Source organism: Triturus cristatus, chromosome 3_2, assembly GCF_964204655.1.
Source record: "Triturus cristatus chromosome 3_2, aTriCri1.1, whole genome shotgun sequence".
NCBI lineage: Eukaryota > Metazoa > Chordata > Amphibia > Caudata > Salamandridae > Triturus > Triturus cristatus.
Genome location: NC_140584.1, coordinates 1,089,203,782 through 1,089,217,486, shown reverse-complemented (window position 1 = coordinate 1,089,217,486; position 13,705 = coordinate 1,089,203,782). Strand labels below are relative to the sequence as shown.

Sequence of the window (13,705 nt, the reverse complement as noted above, 5' to 3'; positions counted from 1 at the left end):
CACACTGATTGGGAGGGAGGGATGAGCAGGAGCAAGCTGAGCAGCACACCAGAAACTGCATCAATTTTAAATAAATGGTGTCTTGCATGAAAGATACAACATCATTAGTTTATCGATTACGATCATATGAATCAATAAAATCACTAATTTGCACAAATAATTTGTCACCCAAAATTGTAAACTTCTACACTACCACAAGAGTCAAGTACTGAAGGTGTGCTTGGCCCAGTTGCTCAGGATCCATAGTGGAAAATAAGAGTTTGCCCACATCACCCACGGGCCTCCAAAATGTTGGGCCTTTCTAAACTAGCAGGGCATTTTAGATGTTATAATTGTTTGGCATGTATATGTAGCAAAACAGGGCAAAAGAGGGGTAAATCGGTATCCTCCATATTAAAAAAATAGAAGCGAGAAGGATTGAAAGAGATTGCACTTCTACCCTGGGACTGGACGATACTGATCAAATGTGGTCTCCGATTTGTTAAATCTGGCATTCCCTTCATAGTTTTGAGGTAAAGATCGTTTTTTGTAAGCTGGGTTCATGGGCAGAACCTATGTTGGTTATAGCCATTTTTAGATAACTTATGTTATTAAAGTCTACATAAAAAAGTGCATACATATAGGCATATCTATATATACACACAGAAAACTTTGGTTGTCAATGTCTACACGTCCGCTGGGTATTTTACAGGAGAATTAGGATCGTCCACATCTAGAGAGAGTAGATATTCATTAGGCATTCGGTTTTAGCTGTGTCAATCTCGGTCTATGTGCAGATAGGAGCTTATTATTAGGAGTGGGTGGTAAACTCTGCTCCGTCTGCAGAGTTTGGCAAAAACTCTGCCTAAGCTGTGTAGCGGAGTTTACTTATTTCAACAGTCACAATCGTGATCATGATTTCTTAGAACTCAAACAAGAAACTCAAAATGGAAGAAAACTTTCAAAATGACCCAAGTTCATTTTTTATATTATTTTATCAAAAATTATTTTGCATATTTCAATATTTTCATTTGATAAAGTAATGAAACAATCCACTTAACATTTCATGAATGGCAACATAACACTACTGTCTCATTTTGAATCACATAAGCAGTAGTCAATGACACTTTTTACAAACAGAAACGAGCCATACACATTTGGCCCTATGTTGAAATCAATCAGTTCAAAAAATGTAATTTCTAACGGCATCAAATGCGCATTAGTTGTGTAAAAGAAGTGTTGTTGCGTCGACGTTTCGGTCTCACTATTGAGAGGTCAATCACCGAGACCATCCTCAGGACCAAAGTTGCACCATGAATCTATTAAAAAAACAGTATACATACATTTAATCATAAAACTAATACCACATGTAATCTTCTGAGTTCAAAGGTTTCTATTGACTATACACAAAAGGAAAACAGGTGTAATCTATTTAAACCACCCGATATCACGTGCCAGTCCAATAACCCCAACACCTCAACACACACCAGACGTGTTGGACACATAGAATCACCATCCTGTGAATAACGGACTTAACAAGGAATAAACCTAAAGAAAAAAGGACTCACTTCATCGTGAAGTCGAAACTTTCAGCCTGTTTTGTAAATTAACAGCGTTCTTCAATAAGGGGAGCACTAGATCCGAAATCCAAATAAAACCACAATCAATGAACAATGTAGCCGTATTAAATCCTACTACAACCTAAAGTTTGACAATCAATCGTGCTAAACACACCGGCTGCTACTTACAAATCAGGCGGCAAAACTCGTCTCGTTTCTGAAATTTTCACATTGTGCTTTTTATACGATTGAGACGTCACTGTGTATGAAACAGCTTAGTTTACACAAAATAGAGACTGCAAATGTTTTTCCCCCCTACTCTAGTGAACTATGAACCATGGGATATTGTGGATACAATGTTAAGATGGCTGACACGTTTCCCATTCCCGTTAAATGTTTCCTTGTTTCCTTATTCTCCGCAGAAAGCTTCATTAAGGACTGAGACTTTACTATGCAAGAAACAGCTTAGTATATGCACCAAATAGAGACTGCAATAGTTGCTTCTTTCTCCCTATATTTGTGAGCTATGATAAATGGCATAGTGTTCGTACAGTGTTAAGATGGCTGACACGTTTCCCACCTCTACCGGGTGACTTGCTTGATGCGGCGATTATAATCTCGGAGTCAGCGCGTGTTTCTTGCTCGATCTATTTGGCGAGTGAGGCACGGGAAAGTCAAGCTGCCAGAATCAGAACTAATTAAGTAAGTTATTTGCAAAACGGTGGTGTCTAACTCCCAGGTCTAAGTAGAACTCGAGTCTTAATGACTTGTATTGTGATTTTTTCACAGAGTAAAGAGGGACAGACGAGTTTTGCCGCCTGATTTGTAAGTAGCAGCCGGTGTGTTTAGCACGATTGATTGTCAAACTTTAGGTTGTAGTAGGATTTAATACGGCTACATTGTTCATTGATTGTGGTTTTATTTGGATTTCGGATCTAGTGCTCCCCTTATTGAAGAACGCTGTTAATTTACAAAACAGGCTGAAAGTTTCGACTTCACAATGAAGTGAGTCTTTTTTTCTTTAGGTTTATTCTTTGTTAAGTCCGTTATTCACAGGATGGTGATTCTATGTGTCCAACACTTCTGGTGTGTGTTGAGGTGTTGGGGTTATTGGACTGGCACGTGATATCGGGTGGTTTAAATAGATTACACCTCTTTTCCTTTTGTGTATAGTCAATAGAAACTTTTGAACTCAGAAGATTACATGTAGTATTAGTTTTATGATTAAATGTATGTATACTGTTTTTTTAATAGATTCATGGTGCAACTTTGGTCTTGAGGATGGTCTCGGTGATTGACCTCTGAATAGTGAGACCGAAACGTCGACGCAACGACACTTCTTTTACACAACTAATGCGCATTTGATGCCGTTAGAAATTACATTTGTTTGAACTGATTGATTTCAACATAGGGCCAAATGTGTATGGCTCGTATCTGTTTGTAAAAAGTGTCATTGACTACTGCTTATGTGATTCAAAATGAGACAGTAGTGTTGTGTTGCCATTCATGAAATGTTAAGTGGATTGTTTCATAACTTTATCAAATGAAAATATTGAAATATGCAAAATTATTTTTGATAACATAATATAAAAAATGAACTTGGGTCATTTTGAAAGTTTTCTTCCATTTTGAGTTTCTTGTTTGAGTTCCTAGAAATCATGATCATGATTGTAACTGTTGAAATAATCAATTTAAGGTGAATAAATCCTCAAGGTTTATTTTTGTTTTTTGATTGTATCTACCCAATTCCTTGGGGAATATTGGGTTGCCCTATTGTTATATCTAGCGGAGTTTACTGGCACCCACCACGAGTCAAGAAAACAGAGTCCCTGGTGGGGGACGATCCGGGGCTGCCGCTGTCCAATCTGACCTTCCTAGATTCAGAGGAACTGCGCAGTCATAAAACCTCAGGTAATTGAGAAGGAAGGACAGGGCCTCTTTACGCACAGGTGCTCTTTTCGGCCCGTAACTGTAGTTGCTGCCGCATAACACTATGGGTCATGCAGTCTATTTCCCCACGTCTTCAGCTCAGTGGATTGGGTTGCGTTCCTGCGTGCCGCATCAGTAGCCCCTCCCCTCCCACATGCTGCCCTGACCGCCTCCACACCTGCCCTCCGCTGCCCACTGCTGTCAGGTGCAAGTGCGCCTGTGCAACTTCGGCCAGGGAGAGTGAGGGCGGCAAGCATCCCGCTTACATACAGGCAGCATACAGCGCTGGGTGCACGGGAGGCCAGCGGCAGCAGGGGGGAGGGGGAGGGATGGGAGCGCTTATCAAAGATGGCAGAACCGGGAGCAGCAGCTGTTCACACATCATCTCCGCAGACACAACAGGGTCGACGGCAGCTGCAGGTAAGAGGTGCCCTAGGGCACTGGGGAGGAAGCTGTGGCATACTCTTGTTTACTTATTGAGAAGATGCATCTGGAGCTTGGGGGCATGTAGAGCTTGCTGAACCTGCCAAAGCCAGTGTAAGACAGCGCTCCCAGCACTTTGCCATGCCTCATGCTTCAAACTAGGCCTTACAAAGGCTGGGGCTGCAGAGTGTTTTTTGTCTTCAGGGGCTAGGCACAGCTGTTACCAGGGACATTAACTGGCTCATATGAATACAGGTTGAAAGACAAATATGTGTCATGAGCAGGGGTGGGCGAGTGGAGCAGCAACTCTGCACGCTTGTGGAACTATGCGGAATTCTTATGCAACTCCATATGGTGCAACTCTTGAAGCTCCGCCCACCCCTACTTATTATCTCCTATATTTTGCATCTGTAACAGGCAGTGGTGTTACACCCCCCTAGTAAATGGATTATCTAGTCAATAGCTGGGTACGGGTTTTTAAGCGGGTATGGTGAAGTGGCAGTCTGATGTCACCTAGGTTTTTTGCATGCACACACTATCTCTCTATTTTTAAGTTTTTAAAACTACTGGCGATTTTACAACATATTGTCTTTTAAGTTACCCAGACAATCCGCACTGCTCGCCCTTTCTACTGCCCCCTCATGCCCTGCTGCTCATAGAATGTATTTTACAATGATCTGCCAGCATGTTAATTAGGAAATCTGAAGCTCACACCTCCACCAATCTTACTGACGAAGCTACTCCATTGGTAAGAGGTGAGTGGCATCCCTGGCATACTCTTAGCTTGTAACCGGGAAGATTTGGGGGTTGACCCCGAAGGTGTGTACGTCTGTATAGATTTGTCTAACTCGTATGGCGGCTCGCACTGTGTGTACAGAGTATTGCATGGTACGCACTATGGGATTTATGCTATATGTATACTGTGTTCTAACACACATATTAAGTGTTTTCCCTGTGAACATACCCCTGTAATGATGCATAGCAACACAGGCGGGAGATGTGTGGCAGTCATGTGTAAGAAGCCATGGATACTACAGTCCTCTGCTAAACCCACTAGTTGGTGGAGGCGCGACCATCAGTGAGTCCAGATTGCTTTGAAGTATGTTGGAACCAATCTATTTAATAAAGTTGAAGGTTTCTAACATTGGCTAGGTACAAGAAGTACTTTGTGTAAGCAAACTATGAGGCTCTTGACAAAGCCTGTGATTTGAGGTTTTGTTTCATTCATACAGATTATTTTCTTGTCTTTCTGTGGTCCTGAGGAGGCCAACAATGATAAAAGCTGAATCACGTCAACCTTTATGTGGAATGGAAAATAATATGTGAATAGAATATGAACAGGGCATCTAAAGGATTTTGTTTTTCGAGAGACTATTCTTCATTAAATTCCCTTCTTCACGTATGAACTACCTCGTGGTAGATCAGGTTTTGAGTCAGTACTTGTACCACCATATTCTAGAAATCGCTCACTGAGAGAAGAGTTATGTATTGTGTGTCATCAGTTGAGGCTGGCTTAAATGAAAAATGGTGGGGCATGAAGGCACATGAATCACCATAAATTACGGAACACAACTGGTGCAGAGCTTCTGTTTGCTGTCAACAGGCAGAAAAAGGAAGTACTTCAGTCCTGCTCGTGGATCGCAACTCCAACCAATCCTGGAGCTGCTTGCATGTTGTGAAAGCAGCTTCAGGGTTTTTGGGAGCAGGCTCACCCAGCGCTCATTTTGAAGCTAGGGGACAATGCCAGCAATCTCCAGGTTGTTTCACAGTGAGCATGTAGGGCTGGCCGTCACAAGGCAGTTGGCCAATCCGACATGCGCACTTTTAGACCAGTGCTGTCATCCTACATTTGCAGGATTCAGCCCCACTCACGAACTGTACACAGTGCAAGCCAGTGCGGTTGCAAATAAATAAAATGGCCTTAACATGCCATTTTATTGGTTTTTGTTTTTGCCAGTTGCGCTCGCAGCAGGCGGGGCAATGCTCCTCCACTCTTGCAGCCTGTGTGTCATATGAAATTAACGTTTATTAAGTTATGTTTAACTTGTTTTCACAAATATATGTGTACATAGCCACATCAAGAGAGCTGTTTATTCTATTTTCACGTACAAATGTGTATACAGTTTTACAGAAGTGCTAGAAATCATTATGAGTCAGTAAGAGTCGTATGGCATCTTTGTACAACGCAAGTGCACGTTTCGGAATCAGCATTAATGTATGTCGCTTAAAGATATGTGGAACAATGTATACAGGTTCCAGAACAGTTGATTGCATAACGTAATAGCAGCAACATGTTTTTATATAGCAATTAAACTTGCCATTTCTAAGCGTTGCAAATAGCAGGTGTTACTTTCAACGCCTCTTTTGGGGCAGATTTACAAGCCCCTTGCGAAAATTTTGCTCCGCCGTTACATCACTTTTGTGACGCGGCATAAAGAATGTGCAACGTTGCGACACATTTATATCATGAATCATCTAGGGAGATTGTAGGAAGGTGGAATCTGACTATATGGTTGCCCCCAACTTTTTACCTGGTATTTGAATGGTTTTTGACTAGTCTGGCTGGGATCCTGCTATCCAGGACCCCAGCCTATCTGCTTCCTCTCTAAAACTGATGTGAGTACCCTAGGTACATACCAATTGGATACTGAGGATACCCTATCAGCCCCTTGTAGATGGTACCCTAGGTACCCAGGGCATGGGTTCCTCAGAGGCCTACCAGGGGCTGCAGCACTTATTGTGCCACCCCTGGGACAGCCATACAAACTGACACCACCAGACCACTACTGTTGTCTGGGTAAGGTGGTGCTTGCACCCCTTACAGGGATATAGGTATCCTGTATCCCACTTAATACAACACATATATCCTCATAGGTCACCCCTAAGGCAGGCCTTGCTAATCCTACAAGGTAGGGTGCTGAGATTATATGTGTGAAGGGGAACACCTACCTGAGTAGGGCCCCTCTGCAGCCTTCGTAAAACTATTGCTGGGTTGTTTGTAGTGCAGCCATACCATATACTCTTAACCGCATTATAAGTAATCGCGTTAGCGTGATAACTTGAAAGTGCCATGTCGTGTTTGGTGTCAAACATGTAGGAATCATACCCCCAATCCAACCATGGGAGTGAGGGCATGATTCCCCCCTGCTAGAGGGGTGATATAGTAAACGCGGCAGATTTTAGACACCAATTTAAAAGTGCACACGTAGTACAAAATGGATGCTACCCGCCACCCACATGACTCTGGCTGCCTGTTGCACGGCAGCTGGACAATAGATATCCTGTAGCAGGGAGGTGCTCCCACCTCCCCAGACAGACTATGTGGATTGGAACTGGGTGGGTGCACCATAGGATGCCTTGCAGACTTGCACGTAGGCTTCTCCAGTGCCTACTTCTGCATACACTGCCTCAAACCGGTTCAGGGGCATCCTGTCCCCTACCCAGGCGGGAAACCACACAAAGGTGAGAGGGTGTAGCCACCCTTTCCCGCCTGAACTCTCATTGGTGGGCTCTGATCTGGACACTCCCCTAATCTTTGGATAAAGGTGAATACTGGGTCTCCAGAGCCTCAGATTATTCTTGGACTTTACAGACTTGAACTTCGACTTGCTGCCACACAGCTAAAGGAAGAAATCTCCCTTGGGGTAAAGGAGTTACCCCCCCTGCTTGGCAGGCACCTGAAACACTGCAAGTGACCCGGTTGGAACCTCGCTGCTCCTACGGACATCGACGACTCTTTCCTACCTTGAGGTGGGTTTCCAAGCATCCCAGAGGCCAGTGAGTGTGCACAGCAAAGCTCAGCACCGTGGACCCCGTGGGTGCCGAGATCCCCAATACCCCAGGACACCGGCCACCTCTTGCACAACACCAGACCCAGACGAGTGGGGAAGTTGTGCTTTGGCCCATTACTGAGCCAACCTCTCTGCATCATCTGTGCCAAAGATCGATGCCCTAGCCCGCACCGGCGACCCTTGGGCGCATCTTTACGCATGCCAAATTGCTGCCTCCCGCGGTCCCTTGTCTCTCGACTGGTGGGCCCTGGCAGAGGTCAAGCTTCACTTCCAAGAGTTCTCCTGGTTGCTCCAGGCCTGCTCTTCAGTCTCCTCACTGGAGACCTTGCTCAGACCTTGTTGGTCTGCACCAGTAGCTGTTTTGTGATTCTTGCGTGGGTTGCGGTTGCCAAAGCTTAGTGGATCCAATCCGGACACTAACACCGCAGCGACCCTCATCCTTTGTGGGACAGTCGCCCTCCAGAAGCTGGCCTTCCTTGACGCCTCCTGGACCCCGTGGCTGATGATCCAAGCTACACCTCTTCCACCTGGAAGCACCCGACATTGAAGGGCTCTTTCTCCTGAGCCCCCTGGTCACTGTGCCATGACCCAGACTCTGTCCCCTCTGCTTTCAGGTCTTTCTCTTCAAGATCTACATCTTCAATCTTCACGACATCGACGACGCTTCTTGCTAGCAGCAGTTCTTCACGTTTTGCCATTGAAAATCAGCCCGCGACCCGAAATCGAAAACAACCTATGCACCCGGCTTCCCTGGGGCAGGTAACAGTGGTACCTCGGTACTCTCGTGGGTGTGGGCCCTTCAAAAGCTTAACTCTAAAGTATTGAACTTGAACTCCTGCTAGAAGTGTTTTTAAACTTGTAAAATTCAACCGCGACATTCTCCATAGGCTTTAATAGAGATCCCGAGAGTAGCTTACACCACTGCACACGTCTCCCGTGGGTCCCCTTCCTCACTACGTTGGGTGGTTTCACAAGGGGCCAGCGACCCTAAATGCCCTAGGCATTGTCTGTAGAATTGTCGTGGTTCTTATACCACTTTTTTGATATATGGTTTGGTCACCCCCTGTGGCCCTATGATTCCAGTGCTATTTATTGTAACTATCAATGCTTGTTTGAATTGTATCTTTACCTTCAGCCTCATAAAGAGACTAGTGGGATTATTCTTAGAATAAATACATATATTTTATATATATACCTGTGTGGACTACTCTTTCATTTGGTCATTCAAGAGGTTATCTATGGTAAAACAATAAGCTTAACACTCCTTCAAGACTTAGCCTGAAGGCTGCTCTCCACAGCTACCACTAGGATAGCTTTCTTTAAAGGTTGTCTTTAACCTATCACCATAAGAGTCGAATTGGACTGGTGCAAGGTGTCCCCTATAACTAGTGGACAGCATATGCCAGGCCAACTTCTCACAGAGATGAGTCACGTTGTAAAGCCTTGCACCAGGTATAATGCATGCAGGGTGGGCGTTCCCACGCAGGAAAGCCTCGTAAAAGTGACGCAGTGAAATTTATAAGATTTCACTGCGCCACTCCTACAACGCCACTGCGTCAAAACCTTACGCCTGCTTCAATCAGGCGTAAGGAGTGAAACAACACAATAGGTATAGGCCTTCCTGAGCATTTCTGGTGTTGTGTCGTGCTTGCAACACGCCTCCAGCAATGCGTGACCTTTGCGCCAACAGATGCGTGACGCATCTGTCAATCCTTGCGCCATGGTGCGCCACATTGTAAATGCGACGCATTCATGGTGGCGCAAGGTTTTTTTGCGCAACTCAATTAAACTGAAGCATCTCTGCTATAAAGCAGAGATGCCTCAGTTTCTTGTAAATTTGCCCAATTGCATTTACTTCGTGAGAAGAAAAACCTGTTTGCTTTGCCAGGATTCTAGACCTGCATTTAGAACCATCCCTGAGTCGTCTCACTAAACTACATGTTGAACGATATGAAATTGCAAACTCTGCAGACCTGAAAGAATATGACCAAATCAAATGATGTGTTTTGCCTGCCTTCAAACAATTTGGAATGCGTTTTTACAAGAAATATACATTTTGTGGTTCTTGCATTTCAAGTCCATACTTCAGTGACTTACACGGTCCAGGTTTTTGGTTCTCATTCTAACACCAACAGCCCTAGTTTTAAAACCGCAACCATTCTGGGACTAGTAGTCCCAATTTTAAAATCGGACACATAAGACTACAAGTCCCAGAATGCAAACCTAAGACCTGGGCTGGATGTCCGAGTCCCGCATGGACTTACGGAGCCGCCTCAGACTACAAAACAGACAGAACATGGTCTAAAAAAAAAAAAACCTGCCCGACAGACTGGGCAACTGCTACGTATAAGACGACAATATGCTGAGGAACATACATTCAGTACTTGTAAAAGTGAAAAACCTAGTATTGCAACTGTTCAAGATATCGTCTGTTAATCGCACAAAGAGTTACCCCGTTCAAAGATGGCGAGCAAAAAGTGAATCAGAAAAGAAACATGCGTATCATCCCTTTCTCGGTCACGTTAACCTTGCGTCGTCAGTCTAGCGGCAGATTGGCAGCGGGTGTCACACCCCTACCTACGAGCTCATGCACCCTCGTGTCCGTAACGAGGAAGATTCTTTCCCCACGTCCAGCCACTACTCGCATTAAGGACAATTAGCTCTAAGGAGAGTACCGTAAGATACGCAGTAAGAGCGATAAGCACTCACTTCTCGCATGCCGGACACACCCAAGCCTCCCCAGTAAACAAGGAAGACGTACTCCATAGACATAGAGAAAGGACTAAAGCATCGCCACTCGCAGGGTTCCGGGCACAAACGGAGACAGCTACTTTTATTATGGGACTGGATGAACACTTTGGCTTTAGTTTTAATTGGTTGCCACAATTTCTGATAAGTACACCAAAAACCAGTTTTAAGATAGGTTTATTGATCACACCTCAGCCACAACACACATGCCAACATTTTGAAAGAGAAAAGTGGTAGATAAAAAAACAAGCATTTGCAATGCAATAGGTCTCGCATTAGTAAAAGTTTGAGTTTTTGGCGTAGAAAATATTAATGCAACATTACTAGCTCTAATTTTGTTACTGTAGACCTATAGAGTGTAGTGGGGTACAGTGAAGTGGTGTAGTATAGAGTAGAGGAAATTATTATAGAGTGGAGTGGAGTTGAGTAGTTTAGCGTGGAGTGGTGTTGAGTAAAGTGGAAGAAAGTTTATAGAGTGGGATTGTGTGTGCTTGTATTTTGATAAAATATAGTAATATTACGTAGGAATGAACGTATGAGAAATATAGGTTGGTGGTACTACATTTGCTGTACCAATTTATTTATAATGTGTTTTGTTGTGCAAGGTGACTTTACTTGTAACTGCTTCTTTAGTTGCCTGTTTGGGCTTTAAGCAGTGCATATAAAACAAGCTTCACGTTTATTTCCAAGTTTATGGGATCAGTGTATCTGGTTTATGTCATTGTACCAGCCTCCCAATGGTGCTCGGTAAGATACTGTACTATTTGATATGCTGGCTTCAGGATCATGCACTACAACAGACTATTTGGAATTAGTGGTATTGTGCTACTTGTGTAATTTATTTTACCTGAGTACTGTGGTAATCTATTTTGAGTTTGATTGTTACCGGCCCTCATTTTGTAAACTATTATCCCAATCTGTGAAATCTTGGAACATCCCTTTATCTGACTGTCAAGTGACTAAGGCTGCCTTATAATTTAGAGCACCTGGGATGAGCTATTGCTGACTCTCCCGATGAAAAGCCAAAACACAGTAACAAAGGTCAGTCCTCAGAGCGCGCTCAGTCCTTGCTCTCTTCTCAGCTCACATCCACCCATGCAGCCAGGCAGCAGAGCTGGGACTGCTGCGTGGAAACTGCCCACTTAAAGATGTTTCTTTTTCCAAACTGAGGAATGGAGGGGAGTGGAGAAGGGAGAGGCGAGGAGCCAGGAGAGGCCGCCAGTGCAATGTTTCTTACAGGCTGGGTCCTCGGGCTGCCAATGACAGGAGTCAGAGGGTGGAAACTGTGGGCTGGGCCGAGAGCTGGGAAAGCTGAGGGAGGAACGTAGAGGCATTAGGAGGAACACGGACTGCGCGCAGCCCTCACTCACAGCACTGAGCCCTCGCGGGCAGCAGACACCCGCCACTGAGTGTATAGGAGCACAGGGTGACACTCACACACCGGGTGTAGAAACAGACTGTCCGCAGCTCACGCGCACTCTACAGAGACCTCGCGGTAGCAAAAACATCCCTTGTGAGTGTACAGGGGGCGGCTGTGCCTAGGGCCCTCACTGACTGCTCCCTGTGAGCCGTCACTCTGAGGGAGCAAATGTGCCTCAGTGAGTGTATAGGAGCACGGGCTGTGCCTAGGGCCCTCAATGACTGCTACCCGCAAGCCCTCACTCTGCAGATGCCTCGCGGGCAGCAAACATCCCTCGATGAGTGTAGGGGGCAGATGTGCCTAGGACACTTACTGACTACTACCTACGAGTAGTCACTCACTGACCCTTCATAAAGAGTAGATAGAAAAATAAAAGAAATAAAGCCAAGAAAATGGGCCAATGCCACACTGTCACTATTCTTCCAAAATCAACCCATAATCAGTACAGAATATGAAGCTGTATCCGGGTTGTTTCTCGTTTCCTTGCTCGTTTAGTGATGAATTTAGTATTTAATTATTAACTATACATTTTACATTTAGTTTTAAATTACAGAGGAAACTATTTTAACCAACCAGGGCCTTGCCACCACTTTGGCCTCTGCCCTTTCCGTGCCATTGTTCTAAATGATCAGATTTCCTATTCTAACACCAATCCGGGAGCTAGGGCAAAGTGGTTCTAACAGTACCTTGTAGCAATGGCGAGAGCCCACATTTGACTTTCCCACCTAACTAAACACTTTTTAAATGAATCTCCAAAGTGAACGCAATTCAAACTAAGTGTTTGAAACTATGTGCTCAATGTCTTTCCAAAGACCATTCAACTGAGTTGCAACAAAATTATTCAACACTGTCGTAACTGAAGGAGGGCTGAAGGTCCGACACACGGACTGAATTTTTTTTTGGGGGGGGGGGGGAGGGGAGGAGAATTTAAAAATCCAGTGACAATACACAGCAATCTTTCAGAAGCACACCAAAACGCGTGTACTAAACAAATACCACTCACTGTACATCGTAAGGCAGCACATACACAAATGCAATTTGCATGGATTAATCGGACTGTGTGTAATAGAGCAATTTTTATTTAGCAGACAGCACATACTTCCTCAATCGTCTCTGGCGCCTCAGTCAGAAGGCAGTGTTAAGGCAGTAAAAATATTCTTAATGCTAAATACTGTAATTGGAGAAAAGAGGCCAGCCTATTTAGGACACTGTTGTCACTGAAAACAATAGTTACTCTAGCCTTATAAAAGAAAGCGCTGAACTGCTGACCACTGGTGGGGTGAACGCTGATAAAAGACCATGTGCAGCCACTCGGTGGGAGGCTGCGGTAAATGCAAACCATGGAATTGAATTCAATTCAAGAGAGATACCCTGCTAGGTCCAACAATAGACTTAAGCACGCCTCAAAGGTGACGGAATTAACCCAGATAACCAATCACAAAACCTTTTTCTGATGCAAAGTTATGAATGGAAAGTTTTAGCTCTGTGTCAATCGCAGCTTTGCAGTGCCAAGGATGCGCCCGGCTGGATTAGCCCCCGGGGACTGTCTGCAGCCCCGCTGAGGGTGTGAGGGAGGCTGAATTGCAGTAAGGTTGGAGGCTCAACAAAATGTCCGAGAAGTTCACATTCTTGCGCGGGGCGCCCCCGAATTAACTAAGGGTACGGTGGGTCGCTTCCAACCAGAGGCGCAACTAGAGCCAAATTTCGGGGGGGGGGGGGGGGGGGGGGGGCTAAGCAAAAATTTCGGGGGGAGCTGAATCTTTAAACAGTAGGCAGAGTGGCGCTGATTTCGGGGGTGGGGGGGCTGAATCTAGGCAGAGTGGAGCTGCAGGGGCTCTTAGAAGGGGTGAAACAAC

General features: G+C 44.8%; 1 protein-coding gene across 6 annotated transcripts in view; it reads right to left on the bottom strand.

Moving 5' to 3' along the window:
• Positions 1-13,705, bottom strand: part of LYRM9 (LYR motif containing 9) — a 373,929-nt gene that overhangs the window by 95,753 nt on the left and 264,471 nt on the right. The window contains exon 1 of one of the 6 annotated variants that reach the window (XM_085649860.1): positions 10,391-10,474. The exons of 1 other annotated variant lie outside the window; for it this stretch is intronic. The gene's annotated coding sequence lies outside the window, so the exon portion shown is untranslated. Of the gene's footprint in view, positions 1-10,133; positions 10,475-13,705 lie in introns of those variants that run through there. 4 more of the 6 variants (XM_085649862.1, XM_085649864.1, XM_085649865.1 and 1 more) reach the window with 4 other exon arrangements.